Source organism: Oratosquilla oratoria, chromosome 20 (genome assembly GCF_046742065.1).
Source record: "Oratosquilla oratoria isolate Oo_2021 chromosome 20, ASM4674206v1, whole genome shotgun sequence".
Lineage (NCBI taxonomy): Eukaryota > Metazoa > Arthropoda > Malacostraca > Stomatopoda > Squillidae > Oratosquilla > Oratosquilla oratoria.
In genome coordinates this window covers 50,948,977-50,966,476 of record NC_134796.1, presented here as the reverse complement: position 1 = coordinate 50,966,476, position 17,500 = coordinate 50,948,977, and the positions used below count along the sequence as shown (strand labels likewise).

The 17,500-nt window shown below is 45.9% G+C and overlaps 2 protein-coding genes across 3 annotated transcripts in view; one reads left to right on the top strand and one right to left on the bottom strand.

Annotated features, from left to right (window-relative positions):
• Nucleotides 1-17,500, bottom strand: part of LOC143036571 (uncharacterized) — a 623,967-nt gene that overhangs the window by 539,417 nt on the left and 67,050 nt on the right. The gene's annotated exons all lie outside the window — the stretch shown is intronic.
• Nucleotides 1-17,500, top strand: part of LOC143036572 (uncharacterized) — a 34,198-nt gene that overhangs the window by 6,751 nt on the left and 9,947 nt on the right. The gene's annotated exons all lie outside the window — the stretch shown is intronic.

Genomic DNA, 17,500 nt, shown 5'->3' with positions numbered 1-17,500 from the left:
GGGACGTCCGAAGGGAGTCCAAAGGGACGTCCGAAGGGAGTCCGAAGGGAGTCCAAAGGGACGTCCGAAGGGAGTCCGAAGGGAGTCCGAAGGGAGTCCAAAGGGACGTCCGAAGGGAGTCCAAAGGGACGTCCGAAGGGAGTCCGAGGGACGCCCGAAGGGAGTCCAAAGGGAACCCGAAGGAAACCGGAAGAGTCCGAAGGGAACCCGAAGGGGGTCCAAAGGAAACCCGAGGGCCACCCGAAGGGAGTCCGAAAGGAGTCCAAAGGAAACCCGAAGGGCACCCGAAGGGAGTCCGAAGGGAGTCCGAAGGGAACCCGAAGGGGGTCCGAAGGGAACCCGAAGGGAACCCGAAGGGGGTCCGAAGGGAACCCTAAGGGGGTCCAAAGGGAACCCGAAGGGAGTCCAAAGGAGACCCGAAGAGCACCCGAAGGGAGTCCGAAGGGAATCCAAAGGGAATCCAAAGGGAGTCCAAAGGGAACCCGAAGGGAGTCCAAAGGGAGTCCAAAGGGAGTCCAAAGGGAACCCGAAGGGAGTGCGAAGGGAGTCCGAAGGTAGTCCGAAGGAAACCCGAAGGGAGTCCAAAGGGAACTCGAGGGGAGTCCGAACAGACCCCGAAGGGAGTTCAAAGGGAACCCGAGGGGAGTCCGAAGGGAACCCAAAGGGAGTCCGACGTGAACCCAAAGGGAGTCCAAAGGGAGTCCGAAGGGGGTCCAAAGGGGGTTCGAAGGGAGTCCGAAGGGAACCCGAAGCTGCCCTTGTCTCTCCCGCGCGCGAAAAAAGAAAGTCACTCAAGCCAAGAGATAAACTGTACCAGCTGGGGGCTGGAGGAGGGGTTGGGGGGCTGGCCAGCCAGCCAGCCAACAGCCCCCGCGCATTGGTTCAAGGCAAGCCCCTTTTTGTCCCCTCGGCACGGCAGTAAAGGGCACGGCAAAGGGACTGCTCCACAGGGAGGAGGGAGGTGGAGGCAGGTGGAGGAGGCAGGTGGAGGGGAGGTGGAGGAGAGTGAAGGAGGGGGAGAAATGAGAAGGAATGAGAGGAGGAGGAGGAATAGAAATCTGAAGAGGAGGGAGAAGAGTAAGAGGTAGAAGAGAAGGAGGAGTAGGAGGAAGAGGAGGATGAGGAGGGAGGAGGAGGAGGAGTAGGAGGAAGAGGAAGGAGGAGTAGGAGGAAGAGGAGGGAAGAGGAGGGAGTAGGAGGAAGAGGAGGGAGGAGGAGGAGGGGGGAAGGATAGGAGGAAAAGGAGGAGGAGGAGGAGGAGAAGCATTTAAGAGTGGTTAATAAGCGTTTATTGTCCTTGAGGGCAAAATGGTGCCCAAGAGGTAGAAAGAAAGAAAGAAAGGGGAGTCGGAATGGACTCGAGATCAGTCTCACTTAAGTGGAAAAACGATGCGTGACTCTGGTCCACAGGGGTCCAGGTAAAGTCTCGAATATATTGACTGTAACGAGGAGGGGGAGGGGATGAAGAAGTAGGAGGAGGAGGAGGAAAATGAGAGTAAAGGAGATGATGTTGGGAAGAGGGAGATGGTGTTGGGAAGAGGAAGAGGAGGAAGAGGAGGAGGAAGAGAAAGAGGAAGAGAAAGAGGAGGAAGAGGAGGAGGAGGAGGAGGAGGAGGAGGAGGAGGAAGAAGAGGACGAGAAGGGGAGGAGGAGGCGAAAGAGGAAGGGTTAAAAGAAGGAGAGTGAAGGGGATGGGGTTGAGAAGAGGGTTATGAGGAGGAGGAGGAGAGGAATGAAATGAATGAGTACAACCGAGTCGTGACTGTGTTTGTGTGTGCGTGTGTGTATTTACCTAGTTGTATCTTACGGGAAGAGAGTTATGCTCGTGGTGTCCGTCTTTGTATCTTTCAGCATCAAGTTTGTTCTTAAATTCTTGTATAGTTTTTGCGCTCACTGTTTCCTCATCCAATTTATGTGTGTGTATGCGGGTCTACGTGTGTGTGTGTGTGTGTGTGTGTGTGTGTGTGTGTGTGTGTGTGTGTGTGTGTGTGTGTGTGTGTGTGTGTGTGTGTGTGTGTGTGTGCATGTGTGTGTGTGTGCGTGTGCGTGTGTGTGTGTGTGCGCGCGTGCGTGTATGTGCGCGTGTGTAAGTGTATGTGCGTGAGCATCCATGTACAAACAATCACGCTCTATTACAATGCATATGTGGCTGTGAATAGTGTTTATGCGGGTCCCCACGAGCTCAAGTGAATAAATTTCTTGTATCCAGTGTCTCTGCTTACATAAGTATATGCATGTACAATACTGTCGCAGTATTAAGTGTATCTGAGGAAGCATATTTTTAATATATACGCTTCCAGGCAAATACATATGATTGTGCGTGAAATGTATTCTTACACACACATTCACGCACACACACACATGCACACGCACACACACACACATACATACACGTACACACACACACACACACACACATATATATATGTATGGATATACATACAAACATACATACTGTATTGTCATACACCCGGGTGCACTCTCATACACAATGCGTTTCAAAATCGATCAACTTCTGAACTAGCAATTTTCTTAACTGGCAAATGACCTCAACGTTAATCAAGCTGCCAACAGTCTATTATATTTAAGTGATGAAAAAATTAGAAAACACGTTTAAGTGCCCGTGTTCCTCCGACGGGAGAGATTTCAACACCAAAGCTCAGGTCGTAAAGTGTGCACATGCGGACCACCGACAGGGGAAGGAGGGCCGGGCAGCGCCAAGGCCAAGGCCGGGAACCCGAGGGCGCGAACTCTAGAAAGTGGTCAAGGCGAGGAGGAGGAGGAGGGAAGGAGGAGGGAGAGAGAAGGAGGAGGAGGAGGAGGAGGAGGGGAGGAGGAGGGGAGGAGGAGGGGAGGAGGAGGGGAGGAGGAGGGAAGGAGGAGGGAAGGATGAAGGAGAGATGAGGAGGAGGGAGAGGAGGAGGAGGAGGAGGAGGAGGAGGAGGAGGGAGAGAGAAGTTAGGAGGAGGAGAAGGGAGAGAGGAAGGGGGGGAGAAAGGGAGTAGGGGGGGAGAAAGGGAGTAGGGAGGAGGAGTAGGGAGGAGTAGGGAGGAGGGAGGAGGAGGGAGGAGGAGGGAGAGAGGAGGGAGGAGGAGGGAGAGAGGAGGGAGGAGGAGGAAGACGGAGAGAGGAGTGAAGGATGAGGGAAGAGGAGGGAGAAAGAAGAGGAGTAAAATAAAATCAATTACAATGAAAGAGGTAAAAGGAAGACGAAGGAGGAAGGAGGAGGGAGGAAGACGAGGGGGTGGAGGAGGATGAGGAGAAATGAGGAGGAGGGAGAGTAGTAAAGCACAATTAATTATAATGAAAGAGGTGAAAGGTAGGAGGAGTGAGGAGGATGAAGAGGGAGGAAGAGGAGGAGGGAGGAGGAGGAGGAGGAGGAGGTGGAGGAGGGAGGAGGAGTAAAGTACAATTAATTACAATGAAAGAAGTGGAAGGAGGGGTGGAGGACGAGGGGGTGGAGGAGGAGGGAGGAAAAGGACGAGGGGTTGGAAGAGGAGGGAGGAGGAAGGAGGACGAAGATGAGAGAGAAAAAGAAGGAGGTAGGAGTAAGAGGAGGAGAGAGGAGAGAGGAGAGAGGAAGGAGGAGGAGGAGGAGGAGGAGTAATTTACATTTAATTATAGGAAAAAGAAGTGGAAGTCCTTTATCCGCGTAAAAAAATATATATAATGATAATGATGATAAGTACCAGTGCCGTTACTATTTTTGGTCTTCTGTCTTCCTTCTAGATTTTCAAAAGCTAGAGAAAGAGAGAGAGAAAGAAAAAGAGAAGAGAGAGAGAGAGAGAGAGAGAGAGAGAGAGAGAGAGAGAGAGAGAGAGAGAGAGAGAGAGAGAGAGAGAGAGAAGGGAAGAGAGGGAGAAGGAGAGAGGAGATACACGAAGCGACAAGGAGACGGAGGGAAAGGGAGGGGGAAGGAAGGGAGAGGGACAAGGAGGGGAGGGAGAAAGAGAGAGAGGGGGAGGATGGAAAAGGGAGAGAGAGGGGGAGGAAGGGAGAGAGAGGGGAGGAAGGGAGAGGGTGAAAGAGGGGGAGCAAAGGGAGAGGGAAAGTGAGAGAGGGATGGAGGGAGGGAGAAGGAAGGAGGGATGGGGCGGGAAAGGGGAGGGGAGGACGAGGGGAGGGGAGGGGAGGACGGGGGTGAGGGAGGAAGAGGGTAGAGGGGGAAGAGGGGGAGGGAGAGGGGGGATGCAGAGGGAGGGATAGGGAAAGAGATAGTGAGGGAGAGTGAGGGAGAGAGAGGAAGAGTGAGGCAGAGAGAGGGAAAAGAAGGGAGAGTGAGGGAGAGAGAGGAAAAGGGAGGGAAAGGGAGAGAGAGGGAGGGAGAGAGAGGAAAAGGGAGGGAAAGGGAGAGGGAGGGAAAGAGAGGGAGTGAGGAATGGTAGGGTAGCACCAGTATAAATTATAATCAGATGGAACTCTTGTTTCCTCTCGACCCACGGCATTGACCCAACGAGGTCACGGGGCTTCTTGTAAACTGAATTAAATCATCTGATATTAAACAGAATAAAGTCATCTAAGTGACCACTCGGCTTGTAAGGATCAACACTAAAGCGGACTTGCTTATTTTCTAAGTTAATTGGATTTTTCTTCATTACAAAGTCATTTCTTAATCGTGTATATTGAAATGTACATGTACGCACGCGCGTGCACACGTGTACATATACTAGCTCACACACACACACACACACACACACACACACACACACACACACACACACACACACACACACACGTGTGTGTGCAAGGTCATAGCATTACCCATAGATCGGACCTACGAGCTCTGTCTTCCAGGAGGGAAATAGCTGTCGATCACGAGTCCAACACGTGATCCAAAGACCAAGTGAATACACACACACACACACACACACTGGTTCAGGTGCAGTGGTACCGCTCGCGACCACTAATCCAGTGGTCAGAGTTCGATTTCCGCCCAGGGCTGAAATAGTTTCAGCATCACTGCACTGCGAGCAAACATTCCATCTCTTGTGGGCAAGGAGTTGTGTGTGTGTATGTGTGTGTGATTCACCATAGTCTTGGATCACGTGTTGAACTCGTGATCGACAGCTATTTCCCTCACGGAAGAGAGCTCAGAGCTCATATATGACCGATATATGGGTAATGCTGTGACCTTACACTCACACACACACAACTCCCCACCCACGAGAGTTGGAGTAATGACTCGCAGCGCAGCGATAATGAAATTATTTAAGCCCTGGGAGGGATTCCAACTCGGACCACTTTAGCAGCGATTGCGAACGCTACCACTGTGCCGTCGAGTCGCGCGCGCGCGCTCGTGTGTGTGTGTGTAAGGTCACAGCATTATCCATTGATCAGGCCAAAAATGAGCTCTGAGCTCTCATTCGGAAGGGTAATAGTTGCCGATCACGAATACAACACGTGATCCAAGATCCTGGTGTATCACATACAAAGCTAAGTTCTCCGTTTATGTTTACGCCAAGAGATTGGCTCCAGCCTCCTTTTCTCCATAGAACTTAGAGTCAATTAATCACACACATAAATCATACACATAATCAAGCAAAGGACAGCGAGTCTGAGAAAATCAGGACTCGCTAATATGGCAAGAGTTCGTGGCCAATTAACTGCTGGTGCTGTTACCATATAAGTGAACCTCGATTTTCTCACACGACGATCACCAACGAATCTTATTCGGATTTTTCCAGAAAATAATTCGTCTCTATTTCTCTCTCTCTCTCTCTTCCCCCCGCCCTCTCTCTCTCTCTCTCATCTTTTATTCATTCGGTTTCTTCTTCCCCGTTCTGCTGGTGTCATCCATCTTGACAGTGTCACATCAAATCCACTTGAGATTCCTTCTCAACTTCTTCCTCTTCAACCTCTTCCTCCTCCTCCTGCCACTCCCCTTCCACCTTTTCCTCCTCCTGACATTCCTCTTCCACCTCTTGACTCTCCTCTTCCTCCTCCTCCTCCTCCTGCCCCTCCTCTTCCACCTTTCCCTCTTCCTGACCTTCCTCTTCCACCTCTTGACTCTCCTCTTCCTCTTCCTCCTTCTCCTCCTCCTCTTCCTCCTCCACTTGCTTCTCGTGCTGCTGCTTTTCCACCTCTTTCTGCTCCATCTTCTCTTCATCCTCTTCTTTTCCTCTTCCTCCTCCTCTTTCTTCTCTTCCTTCTCATCTTCCTTTTCCTCATCTTACTCATTGTGTCATACTTCTTCCTATTCCCTCTCTTCGTCGTCTTCTTTCTCTGGTCATCTCCATCCTCCTCCTCCTCCTCCTCCTCTTCTTTCCTGAAAGCGGCCACTGCAATCAATTAGGAACCACTTTGACATAATTCACTTCTCCAGCATGATGGAAGATTACTACCCCCTTCCCTCTTCCTCCCTTTCCCCTTCCTCTTCCTCCACTCCACCTTTCCCTTTCCTCCCCCTCACCCTTCCCTTCCCTTTCCTTTTCTTCCCCTTCACCTTTCCCTTTCCTCCCCTTCACCGTTCCCCCTTCCCTTTCCTCTTCCTCCACTTCACCTTCCCCTTTCCTCCCCTTCACCCTTCCCCCTTCCTCCATCTCCCTTCCCCCTTCCTCCCTTCCTCTATCTCCCTTTCACCTCCCCCCTTGCTCCCCTTCACCCTTCCCCCTTCCTCACTTCCCCCTCCCCTTCCCCCTTCCTCCCTCCTCCTACCCTCACTATGGGCCCTAAAACGCCGACCCCATTAAAAGTCATCCTTCAACTCCCCCCCGAGGCTTTTAGCGAGATCCTATTACATTTGGCGCCAGGTGATTTTAATCACATCACCGGAAACCCATTCTCGGCATCGTGTGGGTTTACGAATGAAGCCGAAAAGTTACTTTGAATCCCTCAGGAACGCTGAATTCCTCTTCCTCATGTCAGAGCTGCCTCAGGACTTCGGTACTGAAGATTAATTTTATTTTATTTTATTTTATTTTATTTTATTCTAATTTTACCTATTTATCTATTTATTTGTTCTGAACCAGACTACTGGATCGTGTGTTTGTGTGTGTTGGACTCGTGATCGACAGCTAGTTCCCTCCAGGTAGAGAGCTCAGAGCTCATATATGACCGATCTATGGGTATTGCTATGGCCTTACACGCACACACACACACCAAGCTCCCTGCCCAACGAGAGTTAGAGTAACGACTCGCAGCGCAGCGATACTGAAATTATTTCAACCCTGGGCGGGATTCGAATCCGGACTCCCGTGTGTGTGTGTGTGTGTGTGTGTGTGTGTGTGTGTGTGTGTGTGTGTGTGTGTGTGTGTGTGTGTGTGTGTGTGTGTGTGTGTGTGTGTGTGTGCGTGTGTGTGTGTGTGTGTGTGTGTGTGTGTGTGTGTGTGTGTGTGTGTGTGTGTGTGTGTGTGTGTGTGTGTGTGTGTGTGTGTGTGTGTGCATGCGCGGTGTGCGTATATGTGTGCGTGCGTGTATTTGTGTGTTTCTGTTGTGGAGTCGACCTTGGACGACGGCGGACAAGAAACTTCGAAAAAGAATAAAAGCTGCTGCTGCTGCTGCTGTCGCTCGCCCGACGTCTTTGTGGCACGGCAAAAGGAAAGGGAATAGGGAAGGGAATAGGGAAGGGGAAAGGGAAGGTGAAGAGGAGATGAAGGGAAGGGGAATAGGGAATGAATAGGGAAGGGGAATAGGGAAGGGAATAGGGAAGGGGAATAGGGAAGGGAATAGGGAAGGGAATAGGGAAGGGGAGGGAAGGGAATAGGGAAGGGAATAGGGAAGGGGAAGGGAACTGGGAATTGAATAGGGAAGGGGAATAGGGAAGGGAATAGGGAAGGGGAAGGGGAAGAGAAGGGAAGGGGAATAGGGAAGGGAAAAGGGAAGGGGAAAAGGGAGGGGGAAGGCGAAGGGGTAGGGAAGTGGAAGGTAAGGGTAAAGGGAAGGGGAAGGGAGGGAGAAGGGAAAGGGGAATGGAAGGGGGAATGGGAAAGGAATGGGTTAAAGAAGGGGAAGAGGAAGGGGGAAGGGGGAAGGGAAGCTGGAAAGGGAGGGGGAAAGGGAGGGGGAAAGGGAGGAGGAGGGGAAGGAGAAGGGGAAAGGGAGGAGGAGGGGAAGGAGAAGGGGAAAGGAAGGAGAAGGGAAGTAGAAGGTAAGGGTGAAGGGAGGGGTGAAGGGAGGGGGAAAGGGAGGGGGAAAGGGAGGGGGGAAGGGAGGGGGGAAGGGAAGTAGAAGGTAAGGGTGAAAGGGCGGGGTGAAGGGAGGGGGGAGGGGAGGGGGGAAGGGAAGGGGAAGGGAAGGGGAAGTGAAGGGGAAGGGAGGGGGGAAGGGAAGTAGAAGGTAAGGGTGAAAGAAGGGGGGGAGGGAGGGGAAGGGAAAGGGGAATGGGAAGAGGGAATGGGAAGGGAAAGGTTTAAAGAAGGGGAAGGGGAAAAGTTAAGGAAGGGGTAGGGGAAGGGAAAGGAAAGGGAAGGGTAACGGGGAATGTAAAGGGAAGTAAAGGGAAGGGGAAGGGGAAGGGGATAGGGAAGGGGAAGGGGATAGGGAATGGGAAAGGTAGGGAAGGGGGAAGGGGAATGTGAAGTAGGCGAGGAAGCGGAAGGGAATAGGAAGGGGCAAGGGAAGGGGAAGAGGTAGAGAGGGAAAGGAAAAGGAAGGGGGTGGAGGAGGAGTAGGGGGAGGTGAGAATAGGAGTTAGGAGTGGGCATTGAGACTTGAGAAGGAAGGAGGATGAGAATGAAAGTGAGGAGGAGGAGTAGGAGGAAGAGGAGGAAGAGGAGGATGAAGAAGAGGAAGGAGGAAGAAGAGGAAGGAGGAAAAGGAAGAGGATGAGGAGGAAGAGGAGGAAGAAGAAGAGGAAAAGGAGGAAAAGGAGGATAAGGAGGAAAAGGAGGATAAGGAGGAAGAAAAGGGGGAAGAGGAAAGAAGGAGGAAGAGGAGGAGGAGGAGGAGGAAGAGGAAAACAAGGAAGAGGAAGAAGAGGAGGAGGAAGAGGAAGAAAGAGGAGGAAGAGGAAGAGGAGGAGGAGGAGAAGAAGGAGGAGGAGGAGAAGAAGGAAAGTTATGAGAAATCCGAGTCCGTTGCAAAATGTATAGAAGAGATATGAAACCTGAGAAAAGCGTCGTTTTTCAAGTGGATTCGACAACAAACATATTAACAAAGAAATAAAAGAACAAATTAATAAATACATAAATAAATTAATTAGTAAAACAATTCTGAAAAAAAGAATTACCAGTTAGTGCAAAAATTATAAAAACATGAAATAAAACAATAAATTAGAATGTACACAAGTTAAAAAAAATAGAAAATGAAAATAAAATATTTTAGCGCAGTGCCTCTTGGTATAGCTAATGCATCTGTTGATCAGCGATTCATTTATACAAAAAAGAAACAAAGTAGGTTTAAATACGATATAAGCCTAATGAAATTTAATCTTGTCTAAACTTAACTACTGATAAGTAAGTTACTGGGAGTTTGTAACATGTCCTTCAAGTGACAAAAAATAGAAAATAAAAAACAAGATAAAAATAAATAAATTTAGAAAAATACAATGTCATGCTATCCACGCTGACATACTAAGTTAAAGCCAGTTCCTGAGGCAAACGAACAAGATGAAATACACTAATAAGTAATATATATATATATATATATATATATATATATATATATGTATACATATATATATATATATATATATATATATATACATAACGAGTTGCTGAAACATACACGTGTAGGAAGAAGGAGAGAGGGAGAGAAAAAACGAAGAAAAAATATTGGAAAAAACTTGAGTAGACAAAAAGCTGTTTGGGCTCGAGCCGAGACCATCGTCATCGTGGTCGCGGCGAGGTGTCCGTCCGACGGTTGGGCGTGAGCGTGGGCCCTCGACGTTCAAAACAAGGTCTCCTCCTCCTCCTCCTCCTCCTCCTCCCCTCCTCCTTTCCTCATCATCATCCTCCTTTTCTTCTTCTCCCTTTTTTCTCCTTCTCTTCTTCCTCCCCCTTGCACTCTTCCCCCTTCTCTATCTCCTTTCCTCATCATCCTTTTTTTCTTCTCCCTTCTTTCTCCCTCTCCTCCTCTTCCTCACCCTCCTCCTCTTCCTCCCTCTTGCATTCTTCCTCCTCCTTCTCTATCTTCTCCTTTCCTCATCAACATCCTCCTTTTCTTCTCCTTATCCCTTCTTTCTCCACCTCCTCCTCCTCTATCTCCTCCTTTCTTTATCATCATCACCCTTTTCTTCTCCTTTCTTTCTCTCATCCTCCGCTCCCTTGCACTCTTCCTCCTCCCCTCATGTTCTAATCCTCCCCTCCTCCCCCTCATGCTCCTTTTCTTTCTCCATCTCCTTCTCACCCTCCTCCTTATGCTCCTCTTCCTCCACCTCTCTTCTAATCTTCCTCCTCCTCCTCCTCGTCTTCCTCTTCCACATCTTCCTAGTATTGTAGCAACACCCCGTGCAGTGTAGCCTTGCGCATTTCGCAACAGGTACTACGATCATCGCAACGAGGGAGGGAGAGGGGGGAGAGGGGGAAGAGGGGGAAGAGGGAGGGAGGGAGGGAGGGAGAGGGGGAAGTGAGATGAGGGGTTGGGGGTTGGCGTCATTACCGTCACGACGCGACGACGCGGCTGTGCGCCTGATGAAGAAACGTTTCCGCGATCAACGTTCTCACATTCCTCAACTGTTGCTGACCCCACAAGGCCGGAGTCGTTTATCCAGTCGTTTCTTCATCTATTCATTTATCATTAGTTTTTATTCTTTAGGTACCTATTCACATTTTATCTATTCTTTATCCTTTATTATCCGTATGTTTTATTTAATTTATTCTACTTTGCTACTTTTTCATTTATCTATGTGTGGACTGGTCACAATTGTGACAAAAATCTGAGGGGCACAACATTTAATATATATATATATATATATATATATATATATATATATATATATATATATGTATATATGTATTTATATATATATTTATGTATAGATATATATGTATATATATATATATATATATATATATTTCATTTTTGGTTAGTTACCATAACATACATAATGAGTACTCATAACTCAACGAAACTGTCTCAAACAAGCAATACATATATATATATATATATATATATATATATATATATATATATAAATATACATATATATATACATGTATATATATATATATATAAATATATACATATATATATATATATATATATATATATATATATATATATATATATATAAATATACATATATATATATATAATATTGTAGTCTGAAGGAAGATCGGAGTTACCACTTCACCAGGTTCCAACAACAACAATAACAGGATGATGGAGGGTAATTCGCTCGAGCCCAGAGAGGTTGATGGAGTCCGCCCTTCCTAAAGGGCATCCTTCCTTGACCGCTTCCTCGTGGCGACGCCCCCGACATCGGTTACGGGTGCCCAACCCCCTTTATTCTAGCTGTCGCTAGGCGATTCATTTCGACTGTGGCAACCTCATTGTAGTGAAGTAAATGTCTGATGATGAATAGATAAAAAAAAGTAAATATATCAATATATAAACTATATATAAATATCTTAATTAAACACACATACACACACACACACACACGCACACACACACACATATATATATATATATATATATATATATATATATATATATATATATATATATATACATATGAACAGTACATAAATATACAAATAAACCAATAAATAAATAAATTAATAAATTATTAAACAAATAAAATATGGTACTGGTGCCTTAATGACATCCAACCAGGTGAATAAAATCACCTAACGGCAGCCAAAAAAAAGTAAGTACCACTCGGTACGGAAGGAGTCGCCTAAAAGAGAGAGACTGAATACTTTCCTGACGGGTCCCCTAGCTCGCTCCGGATCTCTGCACAGGATTTCGGAATTACTGTAGTATTGACTTTAACTTGACTGAAGCTAACCTAAACTTCTTCGATATACAAAAATCATCATGGCAAATGGAACTGCAGGGAAAACACTTGCCCCCAAAAACAATAACAATAATAATAATGATAATAATAATAATAGAAAATAATGAAAATTATAATAATAATAATAATAATAATAATAATAAATAAATAAATAAATAAAAATCGAATTAAATGTGCGGGGAAGATACGACATCATTGAGATTTTTTTTCTTTCTTTTTTAAGTGGAACAAATGAAATGAAGGCCAGAGGGCACCCTTCAACTTCATAAAAAAAATCCCCTTCTTGAGGGCGAAGAAGGCGCCTTCGCCAAGGACGACAGGTGCCAGGGCGAAGTGTGCCTCTCAACCTTGCTATTCACATAGTCGCGGGTTCGAATCCCGCACTCCTCTCATATTCCCAGCAGTGACTGTTACCTGTTGCCCCAACAATCCCCAAAGCGTATAATGGGGCAAAGGTGGCGGCTTCGGCCGCAGCTACTCAGCGTCTCCTGGCGTAGGTTCCTTACCAACGAGCTCCATTGCACAAAGGATTAAACGCGGGGAGCGTTTTTTGGGAGCGTTTTTGGGAGCGTTGGGAGCGCTACAGAGATATGAGATTCGGAGGAGGGTGAGTTGGGAACCCCGAGAACGCAGGGACCGGAAGGAGCGTTGGGAGTAAGTGAGGAGTGAGGAAGCGTTGGGAGCAAGGGAACATTGGGAGCGAGGAAGCATTGGGAGCGTTGGGAGTGAAAAAGCATTGGGAGCGTTGGGAGCGAGGAAGCATTGGGAGCGTTGGGAGCGAGGAAGCGTTGGGAACGAGGAAGCATTGGGAGTTGGGAGCAAGGAAGCGTTGGGAGCGAGGAAGCATTGGGAGCGATGAAGCATTGGAAGCATTGGGAGCGTTGGGAGCGTTGGGAGTGAAGGGCATCCTGCTGCTGGAGGTCGCACGGCCCTGTAGTGCCAAGTCGTGCGTTACGCTCCGATGAAAAACTCCCCACATCCCTCTCCCCCTCCCCCCTCCCCCCTCTCCCCCTTCGTCCCTCATCTCCCTCCCCAACCTCGATTCTTCTCAAAAAGTGTCTTCTTTATCTCCAGTCCTCTCTCTCTCTCTCTCTCTCTCTCTCTCTCTCTCTCTCTCTCTCTGTGTGTGTGTGTGTGTGTGTGTGTGTGTGTGTGATCGACAGCTATCACCCTATCGGAGGAGAGCTTTGTAACACGTATGGCCTCATCTATGGGCTACCTTGGACACACGGACATATACATACATACATATTCACACATACATACATACACACACACACACACACACACACACACACACACACACACACCATCTCCTTACTCAACATATTCTATTTGACATAGATAATCACACATAATTACAAAATATTATGAATATATAGAAAAAGAGATATCTATCGTCAAATTTGAGAATATGGTTAAAATTCACTTATAAACACTATAGTGAGTCCATTACAACCTCGAGGTCATTTGCACCGGAAATCTACGACGTATCGTAAAGTTACGATGTAAGCGCGATGTAGCAAACTACGAAATGTCAGTGAATGTAGTACTTATATGTGAATTGAACTGGACGTGCCACGCATGTATATGTTATTATTATAATTTTTTATAGATATTTTTCGATGTGGAAACCGCTGGCTATTTTTTACTTAATGATTATTGCGACGTTGAAATGTACCAACAACAAAAAGGGGAAAAGAAAAAATAATGTTAAAAGAGAAAAAGAAATAAAACATAAACAAAGGAAAAAGAAAAAAAAGAAAAGAAAAAAAAAGTCACAAATTCTGCGGTTGTGCACATGAAGGAACTGGAGTGGTAATTACGGAAAATGGGAACTAATACGGATTTTGGCAATTATAGAAAATGGGAACCACACACGACCTTTGTAATGACAGAAAATGAAAACCTCAAAATATTTTGCCAACTACAGGATGTGGAAACCACTGAATATTTTTTAAATTGCAGAAAATTGGAGAAGCCAATGGGAAAACATGCTTAAAAACAAAAAAAAAAAAACAAAAAAAATTGAAACATGATTTTTTATATTTACAGAAAATGGAAACCGAAAGAATACGACAATAAACAAAAAACAAATAAATAAAATAGATTAATAAATAAAGAAATAAAATTGCGAAACACGATTTAAACCGCTCACAGTAAACGCAACATATAAAAAAAAAATCAAACGCATATTTCCTTTTGCAAAATAAATCTACTTCATAACAGGAACAATAAGCTCTCTGTATTTTATGCCAACTTAAGGCTTTAAACCCTCACCTCTATGGTAGGGCTCGATAAGGCTCCTTTTCGCCTGCCCACCGCCATCTCATTTCCTTCATTCTTTTTTCCACCTTTCGTTTCTGCACGAACGCACGTTTTCAATTCCGAGCGAATCACCTTCTCCTTCTTCTCCTTCTCCTCCTCCTCCTCCTCCTCTTCTTCCTCCTCCCCTCCCCTTCCCAAGACAAGCTGTTGTGGTCATGGTGGTGGTGATGGTGGTAGTGGTGGTAGTAGTAGAGGTGATGGTGGTGGTGGTAGTCATGGTGGTAATGGTGGTAGTCATGGTGGTGGTGGTAGTCATGGTGGTAGTGGTAGTGTTAGTGGTGATGGTGGTGGTGATAGTGAGGTGGTGATAGTGGTGGTGGTGGCAGTGGTAGTATTGGCGGTGTTAGTGGTGATGGTTGTGGTAGTGGTGGTACTAGTGGTGATAGTGGTGGTAGTGGTGGTGGTAATCGTAGTGGTAGTGGTAGTACCAGTGGTGTTAGTGGTGATGGTCGTGGTAATGGTGGTGGTAGTCATGGTAGTAGTGGTAGTGGTGGTGGTAGTGGTGATAGTGGTAGTAGTGGTAATGGCGATAGTGGAAGTAACAATCATCATAGTAGTGATGATAGTACCATGATGAATGATAAAGCACCCCTCAGTACAGCGGATATCATAAATTCGTCGACACTAAAGAAGAAATTGGTCGCATTGTTCACCAGTTCTGCATCAACAATATTTTAAATTCTATTTCATTTATACCTAAATGTGGATTTAAACCCGTCTATTGCTCATTAAACATCGAATTTATTTTTATTTCTATGTATATGTCAAAATTGTTGTATTGCACCGTCTGGGAATGCCAAAGACTGATGGCGCTGCCAAGGGTCAGGATGTAAGGAATCGTTCCAATTTTCGCCATATTGCGTTTTGCCAAATGGCGTTAAGCTATATTTCTATTTCGCCAATTTGTTTGGCCAAATTCCTATTTCGCCAAATTTTAGCAATATTTCCATTTCGCCAAATTTTAGCCATATTCTCATTTCGTCAAATTGTTTTGCCATATTACGATTTCGTTGATTTCTAACTATATTCCCACTTCAATTTGTTTTGCTATATTACCAATTCGCCAAACTTTTGCCACATTACCAATTTACCAAAATACTTTCCCATATTCCCATTTCGCCAAATATAGTCATTCCCATTTTGCCAAATTATTTTGCCATATTCCCTTTTTGCCAAATTATTTGTCATATTTCCATTTTACCAAATAGTTTTCCTATATTCTCAATGCGCCCAAACTCCCTGGCCTAATACAACCTAACGATACTTAAACTAAATTAAACTGAGAGAAATACCAAACCTATAGCCGTTCGCCAAAACTCAATCTGGTATAACGTGCATTTGGCGAAAAGTTATTTGGCAAAGTGGGAAGTCGCCGCCGTGCATCGGGACGCTCTGGTGGGTAAGATCTTCATACCTGAAGGTGAAATGAGAACAATGGCGCGCTTATGCATACACACACACACACACACACATACGCACACACGAGCATACGAACTCGTACATACGAACACATACGCAGGCATTTTTACCTAAGCATGCATGCAATAATGCACACGCGCATGTGTGTGTGTGTGTGTGTGTGTGTGTGTGTGTGTGTGTGTGTGTGTGTGTGTGTGTGTGTGTGTGTGTTTATGTGTATTTGTGTGTGTTTGTGTGTGTTTGTGTGTGTTTATGTGTATTTGTGTGTGTGTGTGTGTATGTGTATATGTGTATGTGTGTGTGTGTGTTTGCGTGTGCACGTGTGTTTGCGTGTGTATGTGTGCATGCGTGTATGTGTGCGTGTATTCGTGTGCTTGCATGCGTGTGTATATGCGTGTTTGCGCACGCGCGTGCGTGTGTGTGTGTGTTTGCGAGTGTACGTGTTCGCCCTTGCCTGTGTACGTGTGCGTTTCCATGTATACGTGTGTGTGCTTGCTCGTGTACATGTGTGTTTATAAGATGTTTATGCGTGTACGTGGCTTGTGTGCACATGTGTGTGTTTGCGCGGGTAGGTGAAATCCAGCTGTTGTCACTTGTATTCACGACCAGCTGCGACCATCAGCAATATTGTTGTGCACACACAGACACGCCCACCAGCTGGTGAAGCCAGATACACAATCTTAACCACCTGCATTCGTTTACACAACACAGTTAAGCCTTTGGCGACAGCCGATTTCATTAAACTGCAGTAAACCCATATATACTATAAAGGGTTAAGGCATAGAGAGAGAGAGAGAGAGAGAGAGAGAGAGAGAGAGATAGAGAGAGAGAGAGAGAGAGAGAGAGAGATAGATAGAGAGAGAGAGAGAGAGAGGAGATAGAGAGAGAGAGAGAGAGAGAGAGAGAGAGAGAGAGAGAGAGAGAGAGAGAGAGAGAGAGAGAGAGAGAGAGAGAGAGAGAGAGAGAGAGAGAGAGAGAGAGAGAGAGAGTTATCTTATACAGTACTTGAAAAAAAATGCAAAATCTGATTAACAAGTTTATAAATTTTAATGTATCTAATCATCTATTCCTCTCCATCTTTACATGTCACTTATCAAGATGTTTATATCTATTAACTTATTCTTATAACAGTCCAGGGTTTCTTATTGCTAATTAATAATCCACTGGATTATTTCCTCTTCTTCCTTATTTCTTTCCTCCATTCCTCCTTCCTTCCTTCCTTCTTTCCTTCCTCCCTTCTTTCCTTCCTCCCTTCTTTCCTTCCTTTCTTCCTCCCTTCTTTACTTCCTTCCTCCCATCTGCAGCCTTTTAATTTTTCTTGCCCCCCTTTTCCGCATTTCTAAATTGACGAAGAAGAAAAACAAAAATCTTCGAGAAACGAAATAACGGCTAAAGAGAAAGAAAAGGTTTTCATAAAACGAATCTCACACCTGACGCTCAGTTTCGCATTCTTGTCTTCTCTGGTCCTCAATCATCAACTCTCTCGTCTAGTCTACTTCCCTCGTCATTTCCTTAATCTCTCCTTCACTCACTCTCCCCCCAAGCTCCATCTCCCCGTACCCCTCTCTCTCCCTTCCCCCCTCTTTCCCCTTTCCTCTCTCTGTCACATACACACACACGCGCGCACACACACACACACACATGCACACACATAAATGCATAAATACAGACACAAGTACAAATACATACATACATCTATACATACACACGTACTGTACACACATACACACACATAAATACATACATAAATACACACACACACAAGTACAAATACATACATACATCTATACATACATACATACGTACTGTACACACATACACACACATAAATACATACATAAATACACACACACA